This window comes from Nomascus leucogenys, chromosome 8 (assembly GCF_006542625.1).
Source record: "Nomascus leucogenys isolate Asia chromosome 8, Asia_NLE_v1, whole genome shotgun sequence".
NCBI classification, from domain to species: Eukaryota; Metazoa; Chordata; class Mammalia; order Primates; family Hylobatidae; genus Nomascus; species Nomascus leucogenys.
In genome coordinates, this window is record NC_044388.1 from 33,028,831 (window position 1) to 33,046,339 (window position 17,509).

Sequence of the window (17,509 nt, forward strand, 5' to 3'; positions counted from 1 at the left end):
CGCCGTGTTAGCCAGGATGGTCTCAATCTCCTGACCTCATGATCTGCCGCCTCAGCCTCCCAAAGTGCTGGGATTACAGGCGTAAGCCAGTGCCCCCAGCCAGAATGGTGATTATTAAAAAGTCAAGAAACAACAGATGCTGGAGAGGTTGCAGAGAAAAAGGAATGCTTTTACACTGTTGGTGGCAGTGTAAATTAGTTCAACCATTGTGGAAGGCAGTGTGGCAAGTCCTCAAATATCTAGAGGCAGAAATACCATTTGACCCAGCAATTCCATTACTGGGTATATACCCAAAGGAATAGAAATCATTCTATTATAGATGCACCTGTATGTTCATTGCAGCACTATCGACAACAGTAAAGACATGGAATCAACCCAAATGTCCATCAATGATAGACCGGTTAAAGAAAATGTGGTACATATACACTACGGAATACTATTCAGCCATAAAAAGGAACAAGATCATGTCCTTTGCTGGGACATGGATGGAGCTGAAGCTGTTATCCTCAGCAAACTTATACAGGAACAGAAAACCAAATACTGCATGTTCTCACTTACAAGTGAGAGCTGAATGATGAGAACACACAGACACGTGGTGGGGAACAACACACGCTGGGGCCAGCTGGGGGAGGGCAGAGGGAGGGAGAGCATCAGAAAGAATAGCTAATGGATGCTGGGCTTAATACCTAAGTGATGGGTTGATCTGTGCAGCAAACCACCACGGCACATGTTTACCTATGTAACAAACCTGCATATCCTGCACAGGGACCCCAGAATGTAAAATAAAAGTTGAAAAAGTAAGATTAAGAAAAGAACAAAGAACAGACTCCAGGTAGCCACTGGTCCAAGGAAGATGAAAATACACATGGAGCAGAACTGATTCCAACCAACAGTCCAGAGCCCAGTTCAATACCTGCAGGCCTGAAGCACAGCTATCCAAGCTGATTCACAGACCCAGGAGGGAGAAAAAGTAATGTTTGTTGTTGTATACCACTGAGATTCTAGGTTTGTTATGAAGCAATAGCCAACTAAAAACATTCTTCACTTAAAAAAAAAAGACTGAGATTCACTCTGGGTATCTCTGTCAGACATCTAGTGAAAGCATCATCATGTCTTGAATAGAGTTTGATGCAAGGAGAATTGTTATTTTTGTGACTTAAATCCTTCCCTTTCAATAAAGCAATGGACAGTGGCCATCTTTGCATAATACAACTATGAATAGTTTCTCTTCCTACTGTTCAAAATGTCCAGCTTTAAAGACTATATATTGCTTTCATAATGTAAAACCTTTTTTCTAATAGAAGAGACATTTTATTGCCATGAATAATTACAACTTCTCAGTTCAATTTCTCTAAATATTGGTTTAGCAGCAACCAGCTATCTTGCCTGCAGGATAGCTCACCTCATCAAAAAGTCAAAGAAATTGAGGGCTCAAATTGTTCTCTTTCATCCATCACTGGGCTGGCTTCAGAGGGGCAAAAATGCTACCAGCATTTACTCTGTCAACTTTCACCAAACTGAAGGATGTTACCTGGGCAGGGTGTAATGCTTTCTTGAGATAAAATCAGCAATTGAACAAAGTGGAATCTACTCATCTGAAAGCACAGTCATGAGTGCTAGCTTCTCAGCCTTGATCTGCTCTCAATTGGCTAAGTTGGGAAAATTACTTCCCCTCTCCTGCTTGCATTTATGTGTAGAATGATGAGATTTGATTAGAACCTTAGTCTTTCCAGCTTTAGCAATCCACAAACCCCACTTACAGAGGCTATTAGCCCAAGGAAATTACTATTTTGTAGAAAATATCTTGTGTGTGTAGGAGAGTGAGGGGGTATATGAGGGAGGCAGAAGTTATCCCCATGAAACAATCAACACAGGCACAAAGATGTGGGCTAGGATGTTCTTTGCAGCATTGCTTACAATCGTGAAACACAGAAACAATGTGATTTTCTAACAGTAGGGGAAGGATTATACAAATTATGGCATAATCAAGGGATGTAATGTTTGGTAGTCATTTAAAATTATGCAGATCTGGCCAGGCGCAATGGCTCATGCCTGGAATCCCAGCACTGTGGGAGGTCAAAGCAGGAGGATTACTTGAGCCCAAACTCATCTCTACAAAAAATACAAAAATCAGCCCGACATGAGGACATGCGCCTGTAGTCCCAGCTATTTGGGAGGCTGAGGCGGGAGGATCCCTTGAGCCCAGGAATTCGAGGCTACGGTGAGCCATGATCATGACGCCACTGCACTCCAGCCTGGGCAACAGAATGAGACCCTGTCTCAAAAAAGAAAAAAAAAGGGGTAAAATTATGCAGATCTATTCCTACTGACATTGCTATTAATAACACCTTAAGTGGAACATCTACTTACAAAAATGTTTCAGTGTACGTTTTTGAAATATATACCTACACATACCTCTTGAAAGGTTAATAGTGATTCTTTTATGGTGGTGAAATTGCTCTTAAGATTTTTCTTTTGGTTTGTAATTTCTAATTTTCTATAATATACATGCCTTATTTGTATAATTCAAACAAATATATAGGGTATGTAAGTCAAGGTTCTCCAGAGAAACAGAGCCAGTAAGAGACATACACACACACAGAGAGACAACAGGATATACAGGTGGCATACCTCTTGCCTGAAATGCTTGGGACCAGAAGTTTTTTGGATTTCATATTTTGGGGAATTTTGGAATATTTGCATATACATAACAAGTAGATAAGTTGGGTGTGGGACCCAAGTCTAAACAGGAAATTCATTTATGTTTCATATACATCTTATACACATAGCCTGAAAGTAATTTTATGCAATATTTTAAATAATTTTGTGCACATCCAGCCTGCACATGGGCCATTGTATTGCCCTTTGTAGGTGTGCTTGCGTCGCTGAGCCTGGGCATTTGAGGAAAAGATAGAGCGCAGCTGAAGGGGGCTGGAAGGGCCTTTTTTCCCTTGGGGACTGTGGGTTGTGCCCCTGCATTTTGACTGTGAGGTACCACACGAGGTCAGGTGTGAAATGTTCCACTTATGGCATGTTAATTCTCAGAAAGCTTCAGGTTTTGAAGCATTGCAGTTTTCAGATTAGAGATACTCAGCCTGTGTAGATATGTATAAACAGAGCCAACAGGATATATACCCATATGTTTATATGTGTATTATGTATATATATACATGTAAGTGTTTGTGTGTGTGTATATATATATATATGTGCAGATATATAATGAGATTTGTTTTAAGGAATTGGCTAACCTGATTGTGGGGCTAGCCAATCTGCAATCCACATAACAAGACAGTAGCCTGGAAGCTCAGGCAGTCTTGAGGCAGAATTTCTTCTTCCCAGAGGAACCTGTTTCTGATCTTAAGGCCTTCAACTAATTGGATAAGACCCACCCACCCCCATTATCTAGGGTAATTTCCTTTACTTATAAAGTCAACTGACTGTAGGTGTTAACCACATGTATAAAGTACCCTCCCAGCAACACCTAAATTCATAGCTGATCAAATAACTGGGTGCTACAGCTTGCCAAGCTGAAATACAAAAGAAACTATCACTCAGGTGATTTCTGATCAAATAACAAGGTACAGTAACAAGATGGAGACTTTAAAGTTCAAGGGTACATTTGCAGGTTATATAGCTAAACTTGTGTCATGTGTGTTTTATTGTACAGATTATTTCATCACCTAGGTATGAAGCCTAGTACCCATTAGTTCTCTCTCCTGATCCTCTCCCTCCTCCCACCCTCCACCCTCCAACAGGCCCCAGTGTGTGTTGTTCCCCTCTATGTGTCCATGTTCTCAGCATTTAGCTCTCACTTGTAAGTGAGAACATGCAGTATTTTATTTTCTGTTCCTGCATTAGTTTGCTAAAAATAATGGCCTCCAGTTTCATCTATGTTGCTGCAAAGGACATGCTCACATTCTTTTATATGGCTGCATAGTATTCCACAGTGTAAATGTACCACACTTTCTTTATCTGTTCTACCACTGATGGGAATTTAGGTTGATTCCATGACTTTGCTATTGCGAATAGTGCTGCAATGAACATATGTGTGCAAGTGTCTTTATGAAAGAATGATTTGTATTCCTCTGGGTATATACCCAGTAATAGGATTGCTAGATCAAATGGTAGTTCTGGTTTTAGGTCTTTGAGGAATTGGCACACTGTTTTCCACAATGGTTGAACTAATTTACACTCCTACCAACAATGTATAAGCTTTCCTTTTTCTCCACAACCTCACCAATATCTGTTCTTTTTTGACTTTTTAATAATAGCCATTCTGACTGGTGGGAGATGGTATCTCATTGTGGTTTTGATATGCATTTCTCTAATGATCAGTGATGTTGAGATTTTTTTTCATAACCTTTTTGGCCACATGTATATCTTCTTTTGAAAAGTGTTCATGTCCTTTGCCCATTTTTTAATGAGGTTGTTTGGTTTTTTTCTTGTAAATGTTTAAGTTCCTTATAGATGCTGGGTATGAGACCTTTGTCAGATACATAGTTTGAAAAAGTTTTTTCCCATTCTGTAGGTCGTCTGTTTACCCTGTTGGTAGTTTCTTGTGCTGTGCAGAAGCTCTTTAATTAGATTGCATTTGTCAATTCCTGCTTTTGTTGCAATTGCTTCTGGCATCTTCGTCATGAAATCTTTGCCTGTTCCTATGTCCAGAATGGTATTGTCTAGGTTGTCATCCAGGGTTTTTATAGTTTTGGGTTTTACATTTAAGTCTTTAATCCAAGATGGAGACATTTTAATCCACCAGGATCTCGGCAAGGCTGGGATAGTCAGGCTGATATAATGAAGGGTTGTTCCTGGTAAGAGATCCTGCAAGAGCCTGGAAGGGGTGCCCTTTCCAAGCCCTGAAGATGGGGGATCACTTGTGTGAGTGGGAGAAGGTGGCAGGAAGTAGAAGAGATAACAGCCAGGTCAGAAAGTGAGCCAGTGCCTGAGACGATTGCTCCCCATGAATCTTTAGTCACCAAATTGACCAGAGGCCTGTGGATCAGAGCTGCTGATTTGGAAGTAGGAACGTGGGAGAAAGACCAGAAAAGCCAGGGCAGCCAGAGTGAGGAAGCTTAACGTCCCAGGCGGTGGAAAGGAGTTTGGGTTAAGTTCAGCCAGACTTCCAGGGGGTGCCGGAGCCCCTGGTGACATCCGGTGTTGACATATCAAGCCTGGATCTAAATGGCTTTAGAGTTCCTTCTTTTCCCCATGCTGGGGGCAATCGGGTAGCACCGACTGATGGAGCATACGTTTCATATAGATTTTTAAGTCATTAACAGTTCTAAATTAACCAGCTGAATGCTCTCACTGCATGAAGGAACAGGCACGGCCAGTGGGGGTTCTGGGTTATTGACTGATTGTTCAGCAAAAGTGAGGCTAAAGAAAGATGTTAAAGTGAAATTTAAGAGCATCAATGACAACACAAAAATATCCAAATAAAACCTTGCTGCTTCATTTGGGAACATTACAAAGCAAATAAGGATGATCCTTGTCTCTTAATACATTTGGCAAACAAGGAGAAAGCGGTTGTTTCTTTTCTGTTTCTCAGTCCTGGCAGATGAGGTTCCAAAAGGCTCGTAACGTACTCTCTATACGGCAGGCTGCTCAGCCTTTTTGAAAGCTGACAGGCACTACCTATTTTCTCTTTGCTTCACACTGTTTCTACAATGAGCATGCATTACTTTTATAATCAGGAAGAAAAAAATTTATATTTTTTAAATCTGTTGGAGGACTCCTTGCTTCAAGATAATTTGAGATCACATGCTTTACTTCTTATCTAGTGCAAAATTTTTTGAAATAATTATGTGTGTGAGTGTGTGTATACCTTTTTTTTTGTTGAGACAGGGTCTTGCTATGTTGCCCAGGCTGGAGTGCAGTGGCATCATCATGGCTTACTGCAGCCTTGACCTCCTGGGCTCAAATGATCCTCCTATCTCAGCCTCCAGGGCAGCTGGGACTACATGTATGCGCCACCACGCCAGGCTAATTTACTTTTGTAGAGACAGGGTCTTGCCATGTTACCCAGGCTGGTATTGAACTCCCGGGTTCAAACAATCTTCCCACCTCGCCCTCCCAAAGTGCTGGGGTTACAGTATGAGCCACCATGCCCAGCCAATATTTTTCAAATCTGGTAGAGGAGTCATGGATTCAACATTATTTGAGGGCACATGTTTTACCTCCCCTCTAGTGCAAAAATCTTTTGAAATGATCCAATAAATATCAATATAGGGGGAAATACCTGCAGCAGGAATGGAAAATGAAGAAGGATACCATAAGTGGGCCAGGAACACTGAGGATTTCCTGGAGGAATGGAAGCAGATGGGAGCAGGGAAACGTACCAGGAGAGTTTTACCTGCTACACTCTTCTGGATGCTGATTTAGCCAAATATTAATTATAAATGAGCACCCAGACTTGCAGCCATCCGGCCCCTGGGAATTTATTCTAAGGAAATAATTGAATATATGTATAAAGATATACGTTATGATGATGGCTGTGTGTTCATGTTTTTATATTTTTCAAGGCTTATTAAATTTTGCCTCTGTCCTTCAACTAAATGTTTTCCACTCATATGATCACTCTGAAATTTAAAACCAATAGGAAAGATTTTATTACTGTGACTATGCAAATATTGTTCCATGCTGGGCTGCGTAATGTGTTGGAATTACATTTATTTCTCTGTGGATTCAATTTCACAACACTAGACCATTTTAAAGAGAATATCTGTAGCATCAGGGACAAATATATCCTCTATTTTGACATCCCATCAGCTCCTTAAAAAGCCACCTTATAAGGCTCCTTAAAAAATGCCACATTTTATGTTGGCTTATATGTTTCTTGTGTAGGTTTTTTCCCTTAAATTTCTCATTTCCTTTCCTTTCTTCCTTAATTATTTGTCTTTATATTCTCAATTCTTTCCCAACCTTGTAATCATACTCTCATTCTACCTCTGGTTGTCTTCTGCCTTGTGAGCTGGGACTTTCAAAGTCTCCCACACAGCTGTCTCATAGAACTTTCCTGCCCTGCCTTCTAGAGTTGAATCTATGATTTCCATGTTTTCACCTTTCCTGGCTTACCCTCTGGATTTGCTGGAAAACATCCTCAAGTAACTTCCTAAAAAAGGTAGATAATATTAGAAACAAAAAAGGGAACATAACTGCCAATGCAGAAATAAAAAAGATACGGGGACTATATTATAAACAAGTTTGCTAAATTTGAGAACTTAGTTGAAATGGATCAATTTCCTTAAAAAGTGAAGTCTACCAAAATGAAAAGAAATAGAAAGACTGAATCATCTCATAACTGCTTAACAAACTGAATCAACACTTAAAAATCTTTCCATGAAGAAGCAGTCATACAACTTTAATGGAAAAATCTACTCATCATTTCAGGAATAAATTTCCGTCTTACCCAAACACTTCCAAGAAGGTAAAAGGAGAAATACTCCCCAATTTATATCTTTTTGCAACTAGCATAACTGAGTTTAACCTTCATATCAAACATCAGACAAGGAATGTATTAAAAAGGAAAGTTACAGGCCAATCCCACTCATATATTAATAAAAACTATGGTAGGGGCTGGGCGTGGTGGCTCACAGCTGTAATCCCAACACTTTGGGAGGCCAAGACGGGTGGATCACAAGGTCAGGAGATCGAGACCATTCTGGTTAATGCAGTGAAACCCCATCTCTACTAAAAAAAATACAGAAAAATTAGCCGGGCGTAGTGGCAGGTGCCTGTAGTCCCAGCTACTCGGGAGGCCGAGGCAGGAGAATGGCGTGAACCCAGGAGGCGGAGCTTACAGTGAGCCAAGATCGCACCACTGCACTCCAGCCTGGGCGACAGAGCGAGACTCTGTCTCAAAAAAAACAAAAAAACAAAAAACAAACAAACAAAAAAAACTATGGTAGGAATATGTGCTGCTCAACAAAATTCGCTCTCTCCTTTTTCTCCTGGGCATATAAATTATATTTCCCAGCCCTGCTTGTGGTTTGTGTGACCAGAGGACCGCATCTAACTAACGAAATGTGAGCAGAGGTGATGTGTGCAAGTTCAGGCCAATGCTTTTTTAATGAGCCCTCAAACTTCCCTTACACTCTTTTTCCCTGTCCGCTGGCTGGATGCAGAGGGTTGCAAGATCCATGAGACAGAAGGAACCTGATCACCAATTGGATTGTTTGATGGGCAGAAAATAAACTCCAATTGCGGAAAACCATGGAAATTTGGAGGGTTTATTTTGTTACAGAAGCTAGGATTATTCTTAATCAGAGACTGATATTTGGAAGCGTGTTGCTGCCATAATAAAACCCCAAAAGTGACCATAGCTTGGCAGTGGCAAAGCTGCAAGAAAATAGATTTTTGTTGGCCAAATCGACATGTGGCAAATCGTTAGGTAAAACTGTCACATGTGATAACTTGGAAGGTAGACCTGTATGACCCCGTAGTTCTAAGGAAAATGGGTGGCTAGCCAGAGTGTTAGTGTGTGTCAGTTTTGATTTACAGCATTTAGCAGATATTACACAGAACTGGGCACAGACAAAAACGCCTGATTTGAAAACAGAGACAAGGAAATAGAGCATAAAAGTTGGGGATGGGAGTTTAAACAATCCATCAGTTTCTTCACTACTCAGAGGGATTCAGCACTGCAGCAAGGATTGGATTAGAATATTGTTCACAAGGTAGCTCTCATTCAGTTGAAAACGAAACCCTTGAGTGTGAGGAAGGAAACAAAGAAGGCAGGTTTGAGAATTATGTCCAGAACTATGCCGTCCAATTCAGGTGGTGATTGAGCACCAGAACTGTGGCTAGCCTGAATTTCAACGTACTCTAAGAGTAAAATCAACACCAGATTTCAAAGACTTGGTATGAAACGAATGTAAAATAGCTCATCAATAATTTTGGATTGTATTGCCACCAGGGAAAAAAAAATTCAGGCCTAGCCTTAAGAGCCTATGACTGTAAAAACAAACTTTAGACTCCCAAACCTGAGTCTGCAAGAAATTTCTGTAATATGTGGTTCAGATTCTGGGCTCTCAAAATTTCTTAAGAAGGCAAACTTCAAAACCAAATATTTGGGCCAGGCATGGTGGCTTATGCCTGTAATCCCAACACTTTGGGATGCTGAGGTGGGAGGCTGAGATGGGAGGCTCACTTGAGGCCAGGAGTTTGAGACCAGCCTGGGCAGCATGGCGAGACCCTGCATCTATAAAAACAAAAAATAAAAAGTTCGTTGGGCACAGTGGTGTGCACCTGTAGTCCTAGCTTCTTGGGAGGCTGAGGCAAGAGGATGGCTTGAGCCCAGGAGTTCAGGCTACAGTGAGCTATGATCATGCTGCTGCACTATAGCCTGGGCCACAGAGGGAGACCTGATGTATTTAAAAAGTCCAACACATTCTGTACTAATTATTTATGATAAATCACCTTTGATTCAGACATAAAGCATGTAAAACATAAGAAATTAGGAATGTGATAGAGAAAAATGAGATACCCAAAACACATTTTGTTTTTACTAATCAGATTCAAAACAATAGACTTAAGAATACTTTAAGATAATCCCTTGTACTTTTGAATCTATAAGGAGCTTAAATTTTAAACAAAGGGCATGTAGATATGTTTGTTGTAGAATGCTATTTTCAGCAATTAAAGACTGCTGAAAGGGCTTGCAGATCTGCCCAGGCTTTGAAGCCTTGGTACCTAGGTACATCTAAAATACATGCTCGTTAAAATACTATTTTGTGCTCTGCACAGAGAATTAATTATATTTCTTTAATGTACCATTAAAAGCAAGCACTATTTGATATTGCCGATGTGCAATATAGCAATAGCAAGAACAATCTAATTGCTAAGATGTGGCAATATTATTCCTTTATGAAAGTGACATACTCGTAAAATGTTCTAAATTTTCTTTTTTTTCCTTTCATTTTAGGGTTAGGGGTACATGTGCAGGCTTGTTATATGGGTAAATTGCATGTCACAGGAGTTTGGTGTACAGATTATTTTGTCACCTAGGTAATAAGCATGGTACCCAATAGCTAATTTTTTTTTTTTTTTTTTGAGACGGAGTCTTGCTCTGTCACCCAGGCTACAGTGCAATGGCACAATCTCCGCTCACTGCAACCTCCGCCTCCCAGGTTCAAGCGATTCTCCTGCCTCAGCCTCTCAAGTAGCTGGGACTACAGGCATGAACCACCGCACCTGGCTAATTTTTGTATTTTTAGTAGAGACAGGGTTATGCCACGTTGGCCAGGCTGATCTCAAACTCCTAACCTCTTGGCCTCCCAAAGTGCTGGGATTACAGGTGTGAGCCACCGTGCCCTACCCCAGTAGGTAGTTTTTTGATCCTCTCCCTTCTCTCAACCTCCATCCTCCAGTAAGCCCCATTGCCTATTGTTTCCTTCTTTGTGTCCATGTGTACTCAGTGTTTAGCTCCCACTTATAAGTGAGAACTTGCAGTATTTGATTTTCTGTTCCTTCATCAGTTCGCTTGGGATTATGGCTGCCAGTCCCATCCATGCCCCTGCAAAGGACAGAATTTCATTCTTTTTAATGGCTCCATAGTATTCCATGGTGTGTATGTACCACACTTTCTTCATCCAGTCTACCATAGATGGCATTTAGGTTGATTCCATGTCTTTGCTATTGTGAATAGTTCTGCAATGAACAGACATGTGTATGTAACTTCATGATAGAATGATTTCTATTCCTTTGGGTATATACCCAGTAATGGGATTGCTGGGTCAAATGGCAGTTCTGTTTTTAGGCCTTTGAGAAATTGCCACGCTGTCTTCCACAATGGTGAATGATTTACACTCCCACCAACGGTGTATAGGCATTCCTTTCTCTCCACAACCTCACCAGCATCTGTTCTTGACTTTTTAGTAATAATCATTCTGACTGGTGTGAGATGGTATCTCATTGTGGCTTTGATTTGCATTTCTCTGATGATTAGCGATATTGAGCATTTTTTCATATGCTTGTTAGTCACGTGTATGTCTTCTTTTGAGAAGTGTCTGTTCATGTCCTTTGCCCACTTTTTAATGGGGTTGTTTTTTGCTTGTTAATTTAAGTTCCTTATAGATTCTGAATATTAGGCTTTTGTCAGATGCATAGTTTGAAAAATTTTCTCCCATTCTGTAGGTCATCTGTTTACTGTTGATAGTTTCTTTTGCTGTGCAGAAGCTCTTTAGTTTAATTAGGTTCCATTTGTCAATTTTTGGTTTTGTTGCAATTGCTTTTGGCGTCTTCATCATGAAATTTTTGCCAGTTCTTATGTCCAGAATGATATTTCCTAGGTTATCTTCTAGGGTTTTTATAGCTTTAGGTTTTACATTTAAGTCTTTAATCCATCTTGCATTGATTTTTGTATATGGTATAAGGAAGGGATCCAGCTTCAGTCTTCTGCATATGACTAGCTAGTTATCTCAGCACCATTTGTTGAATAGGAAATTCTTTCCCCATTGCTTGCTTTTGTCAACTTTGTCAAAGATCAGATGGTTGTAGGTGTGTGGCTTTATTTCTGGGCTCTCTATTCTGTTCCATTGGTCTATATGCCTGTTTTTGTACCAGTCCTATGCGCTTTTGTTACTATAGTCTTGTATAGTTTGAAGTCAGGTAACGTTATGCCTCCAGCTTTGTTCTTTTTGCGTAGGATTACCTTGGCTACCTGAACTCCTTTTTGGTTCCATATGAATTTTAAAATAGTTTTTTCTAATTCTGTGAAGAATGTCACTGGTAGTTTGATAGTAATAGCACTGAATCTGTAGACTGCTTTGGGCAGTATGGGCATTTTAACAATATTGATTCTTCCTATTGACTTGTTTGTGTCATCTTTGATTTCTTTGAGCAGTGTTTTGTAATTGTCATTGTAGAGATCTTACAACTGCTTGGTTAGCTCTATTCCTGGGTATTTTATTTTTTGTCTGTGACTATGGTGAATGGGATTGTGTTCTTGATTTGAATCTCAGCTTGGACATTAATGGTGTATAGAAATGCTACCGATTTCCGTACATTGATTTTCTACCTTGAAACTTTGCTGAAGTTGTTTATCATTTCTAGGAGCTTTTGGGCGGAGTTTATGGGATTTTCTATGTATAAAATCATCTACAAAGAGAGACAGTTTGACTTCTCTTCCTGTTTGAATGCCTTTTATTTCTTTCTCTTGCCTGATTGGTCTGGCTAGGACTTCCAATACAATGTTAAATAGGAGTGGCAAGAGTGGGCATCCTCATCTTATTCTGGTTCTCAAGGGGAATGCTTCCAGTTTTTGTACATTCAGTATGATGTTGGCCATGGGTTTGTCATAGATGCTATTATTTTGAGGTATGTTCCTTCAATGCCTAGTTTGTTGAGGGTTAATGTGAACAGATATTGAATTTTATGAAAAGTCTTTTCTGCATTGAGATTATATGGTTTTTTTAGTTCTGTTTATGTAGTGAATCACAATTATTGATGTGAGTATGTGGAACCAACCTTGCATTCCAGGAATAAAGCCTGCTTGATTGTGGTGGATTAGCTTTTTGATGCACTGCTGGATATGATTTGCTAGTATTTTACTGAGGATTTTTTGCATCTAGGTGCATCAAGGATATTGACCTTAAGGCTTCTTTAAATTTTGTCTTTGCCAGGTTTTGGTATCAGGAGAATTCTGGCCTCATAGAATGAGTTAGGGAGGAGTCCCTCCTTCTCAATGTTTTGGAATAGTTTCAGTAGGAATGATACCAGCTCTTTTTTATACAACTGGTAGAATTTAGCTGTGAATTGTCTGGTCCTAGACATTTTCTGGTTGGTAGGCTTTTTGTTACTGATTCCATCTCAGAAGTCATTATTGGTCTGTTCAGGGATTAAATTTCTCCCTGGTTCAATCTTGGGAGATTTTATGTTTCCAGGAATTTGTCCATTTCTTCTAGGTTTTCTAGTTTGTGGGCATAGAGGTGTTTGTAGTAGTCTCTGAGGGTTTTTTGTATTTCTGGGGAGTCAGTGGTAATGTCCCCTTTGTCATTTCTGATAGTGTTTATTTGGATCTTTTTATTAGTCTAGCTAGTGGTCTATCAATCTGATTTTTTTCTTTCTCTCAAAGAACAAACTCCTGGATTTGTTGATCTTTTGCATGGTTTTTTGCATTTCAATTTCCTTTAGTTCAGCTCTGATTTTGGTTATTTCTTGTCTTCTAGCTTTGTGGTTGATTTGCATTTGTTTCTATAGTTCCTCTAGGTGTGTTGTTTGGTTGTTAATTTGATATATTTCTAACTTTTTGATGTGGGTATTTAGTGCTATAAACTTTCCTCTTAACACTGCTTTAGCTGTGTCACAGAGATTCTGGTATGTTGTATCTCTGTTCTCATTCATTTCAAAGAATGTCTTGATTTCTGCCTTAATTTCATTGTTTACCCAAAAGTCATTCAGGAGCAGGTTATTTAATTACCATGTAATTGTATGATTTTGAATGATTTTCTTAGTATTAATTTATATTTTTATTATGCTGTGGTCTGAGTATGTTTGGCCTGATTTCGGGTTCTTTGAATTAGTTGAGAAATGTTTTACAGACAATTGTGTGTGGTTGGTTTTGTAATATGTGCCATGTGCGGATAAGAAGAGTGTATATTCTATTGTTTTGGGACACACATAGAGGGAAGATCATATGAGGACCCAGGGAGAAGGTGGCTGTCTACAAGCCAAGTAGAGGCCTCAGAAGAAACCAAACCTGCTGACACCTTGATCTTGGACTTCTAGCCTTTAGAATGTGAAACAATACATTCTGTTGTTGAAAGTCTCTGTACTTGTTACAGTCTCTGTACTTTGTTATGGCAGCCCTAGCAGATTAACACACTAGTCATTTGGGTCTCTGTGGGAATCCTTCTCTCATCAGAACAAGATAAAATCCTCAGCCCATGAGGAACATTCTGACAGTGCTGACGCAGGAAACAAAAACAATGTTGTGGCCCAACTGCAGCCTCGTGGGGAACAGGATTACAGCTAGCAAATGTTGTCCGACCTTCAGAGGTTGGTCAACCTATTTCCCTTTAAAATATTTATTTGGGAACATAGTTTAATTTTTTTCTTTGCCCTCCAGATATTTTCATAGGAATAACTTTCATTTGTATTCTATAGTTTACTCAGATAATTGAAAGAGGTGTTTCAATCAGGTATTTAGCTGCAGGAGTATAGTTCATTTCACTACTAAGTATAATTTAAAGCTGCAGTCACATAAAATCTCTTTGGGGTTACATTTGGTGTTTGTTTTTTGTTTTTGTGACAAGGTCTCACTCTGTCACCCAGGCTGGAGTGCAGTGGCAAGATCATAGCTCACTGCAGCCTCCATCTCTCAGGCTCAAGTGATCTTCCTGCCTCAGCTTCCTGAGTAGCTGGGACTACAAATATGCACCACATCCCACTAATTTTCTTTTTTTTTAGTATAGACAAGGTCTCACTATGTTGCTCAGGCTGGTCTGGTATTGAACTCCTGAGTTCAAGCCATCCTTCCACCTTGGTCTCCCAAATTGCTGGGAATACAGGTGTGAGCTACCCGCACCCGGCCAAAATCTCTTTTTGGAATGAAACGTAGCCAAAAATGTGTTTATGTCCAGTAGAGCTTGTATAGAAGACCTTGATCAGAGCACACAAATGTGTTTTGCACAAAGATCCATGCTGTTGCCACCATGTAGCCTGAGCCAGCACCCATGAGGATCAAACATCACCTGGAACCAGTAAACGAGAAGCTCTGTTTATTTTGGGGCTTTCTGAAATTATCATCATTAGGGAGAACAGGCAAAATGATTTAGTGATTTTCCTCATATGAAACTCACAAAGAAAAACAAATATAATCAACAGGCATCTTTCTCCTTTCTGTTCCCAAGGCTGGAAAATTCTGTATTGGGGCACATTTTGGAACACTTACAGGTTTTTTGTACTATAGTGGTATTACACATTTGATTCAGCAACTAAATGAATGTGACCTGGCCTTTACTTCCTAAATTTCAGTGCCTTAAGGGTTTTGTAGGTGTCAAAGTAGAAGATGGAACCACTGCACAAAATCCAGAACTTCAGCAACGGTTCTAACACCTTTTACTAAAGCCCATCTTGGCATCATCAGCTCAGCTGTGTACAGAGACATTGTACATCTCGAGTACAACTGGATTTGAAAATGCATGCTTATGTTTAATAGAACTCATGATGCATCTAAACAACATCTAATCGGAAGCTGTGAGCCACCACTGTCATAGGGAACCATGTCACACAGAAGACTTCTATGGGGTCTATACCCATAGCCCATATTAATTGGTGCCAGGAGATCCTGGCAAGGTACCCAGAGATAAAATCCTAAATGAAACCTGATCCCAACCTGGTGTGAAGTGTAATTATGATGGTTCTCACCCAGTTGGTTGTGTTTTATTTAGTAAAAGACTTGGACTGGAAATGGGTCATATTTTGGGCAAATGCCTTTGATAGCTGCATTAACCACTCTATGACTCTGGCTATTCATGAGGTTTCCCAAAATAACACCTTTGGCCACTACAGAGCTATGTGGAATTGCAGTTTAAAATGTTTGCTAGTCTTCCTATTGGGGTTCTACATTTGATTTCCATTAATAGGTATCACATGGAACAATCACTGATAGCTCAGAGGTGATGACATTGATGTAGATATTCCTACTGATTTGAGGGCTGACCTTTTACACCATTTTCAGATAGTTAATATGGGTTATTCTTCAGCCTCTCTTTTATGCCTTTCAACCTCTGTTCATGAGCCCCAAACCAATCTCCTATCTAAAAATTATCAATACTGTGACCCAGGTCACTTTTGACACAACTTACTATGTTTGGGAATTCAATCTTTAGTTTATACATTACTAGTATCCTTACCTATTCTAGATTTGCATCCGATTTCTGGACATCTTATAGCTGAACTTTACATGTTCTTAAAGGGACATTGGGAGTAACAGGAGGTAGCCAAATGCCTAGGCAGATGGAGTGGGTCCCCAGTGAAACCCCAACTCCAAAGCTGAAGACAGTTTAAAGCCTGAAAAATCAAGCTATAAGTCAAATCCACAGACCAGATTGAGAACCTGCTTCACATTTGGCATGCTTTCCTCTGATTCATCCCTTTCCTAATTGGTTTTCTACACTGCTATGCCCACCTTTGAGTGGTGGCTTTGCTTCAGCCTTTCTTTGCATACTCACAAACCAATCAGCATGCACTCCCCTACCCTGAGCCCATAAAAGCCCCAGACTCAGTCACACTGAGAAAGAAACCACATGATTGTGGGGATAGGGGACCACCCCCACATTCCCTCTCTGCTGAGAGCTGTTCCATTGTTCAATACAATTCTTCTCCACCCTCCTCACCCTTCAGTTGTCGGCATATCCTCTCCTCCTTCGTGGATGCAGGACAAGAGCTCAGGAACTCCTAAATGCAGGTACAAGCTATAACACAGGTGACCTAGGGCACCACACCCAGCCCGGCCAAGGGCTGAGCCAGTGCACAAGCCAGAGCCAGCCTGGTGGGCTGAGTCGGGTGGGGAGTGCTTCCTACAGCAGGTAGCATGCCCCAGCAAGGCCCAGGTAGGGGCATTGCTGGCCAGAGGTCCACAGCCGACAAATTGACCAAGAAAAATCCTGCATCAACATGAAACATACTGGTATTGTGGGCCCCTGAATTTACTTACCCTCGATGTGGTTTCTCAGAATGAATATCAAGATTTCCCCAACATTCCTGGGAGGAGCCTTTTACTAGTGAGGAAGATGACAACTTCCTCCATGACAATTCCTGGATAAAAGAACTGTATGATTTCACGTTGGGTGATACAGTAAGACCTTCCTTGAGAAGGAAGGTCCATCAGAAAGGGCAGGTAGTACTAGAGTCTATGCCATTAGAACCAAAGGAATTTTTCTCAGAAACTTTAAAATAGCTGATAAGGTGAAATTTTTGCATTATTAAACTAAGACCAGTGATACTTAGAAACCACCTTGGTACAATTTCCAAGTAGGATCTCCATGGTATTAAGAAGCTAATTTGACTTTAAGCAGCCAGCCTGTCTCTGTAGTGTTCAGCTTTGCTCCCAGGAGACTGGTTCATTATATTGTCATTACTGAGGTTTTTTTTTCACCTACATCTGTCATTTTGTAAGCATATCATTAAAAATGCTTTTTAAAAGCTACTTCCAGCTGGGCGTGGTGGCTCACGCCTGTAATCTCAGCACTTCGGGAGGCCAAGGCGGGCAGATCACGAGGTCAAAAGATTGAGACCATCCTGGCCAACATGGTGAAACCCTGTCTCTACTAAACATACAAAAATTCTGGGCGTGGTGGTGTGCGCCTGTGGTCCCAGCTACTTGGGAGGCTGAGGCAGGAGAATCGCTTTAACCTGGGAGGCAGAGGTTGCAGTGAGCTGAGATTGCACCACTGCACTCCAGCCTGGCAATAGAGCAAGACTCTGTCTCAAAAAAAAAAAAAAAAAAAGCTACTTCGGTATATTATTTTCACTATAAAGTTGTATTTTATTAAAACAGCTAATAAAC

General features: G+C 40.4%; 1 pseudogene; it reads left to right on the forward strand.

Moving 5' to 3' along the window:
• Positions 1–15,101: 15,101 nt before the first annotated feature.
• Positions 15,102–17,168, forward strand: LOC100600860 (annotated as a pseudogene).
• The last annotated feature ends 341 nt before the right edge of the window (positions 17,169–17,509 follow it).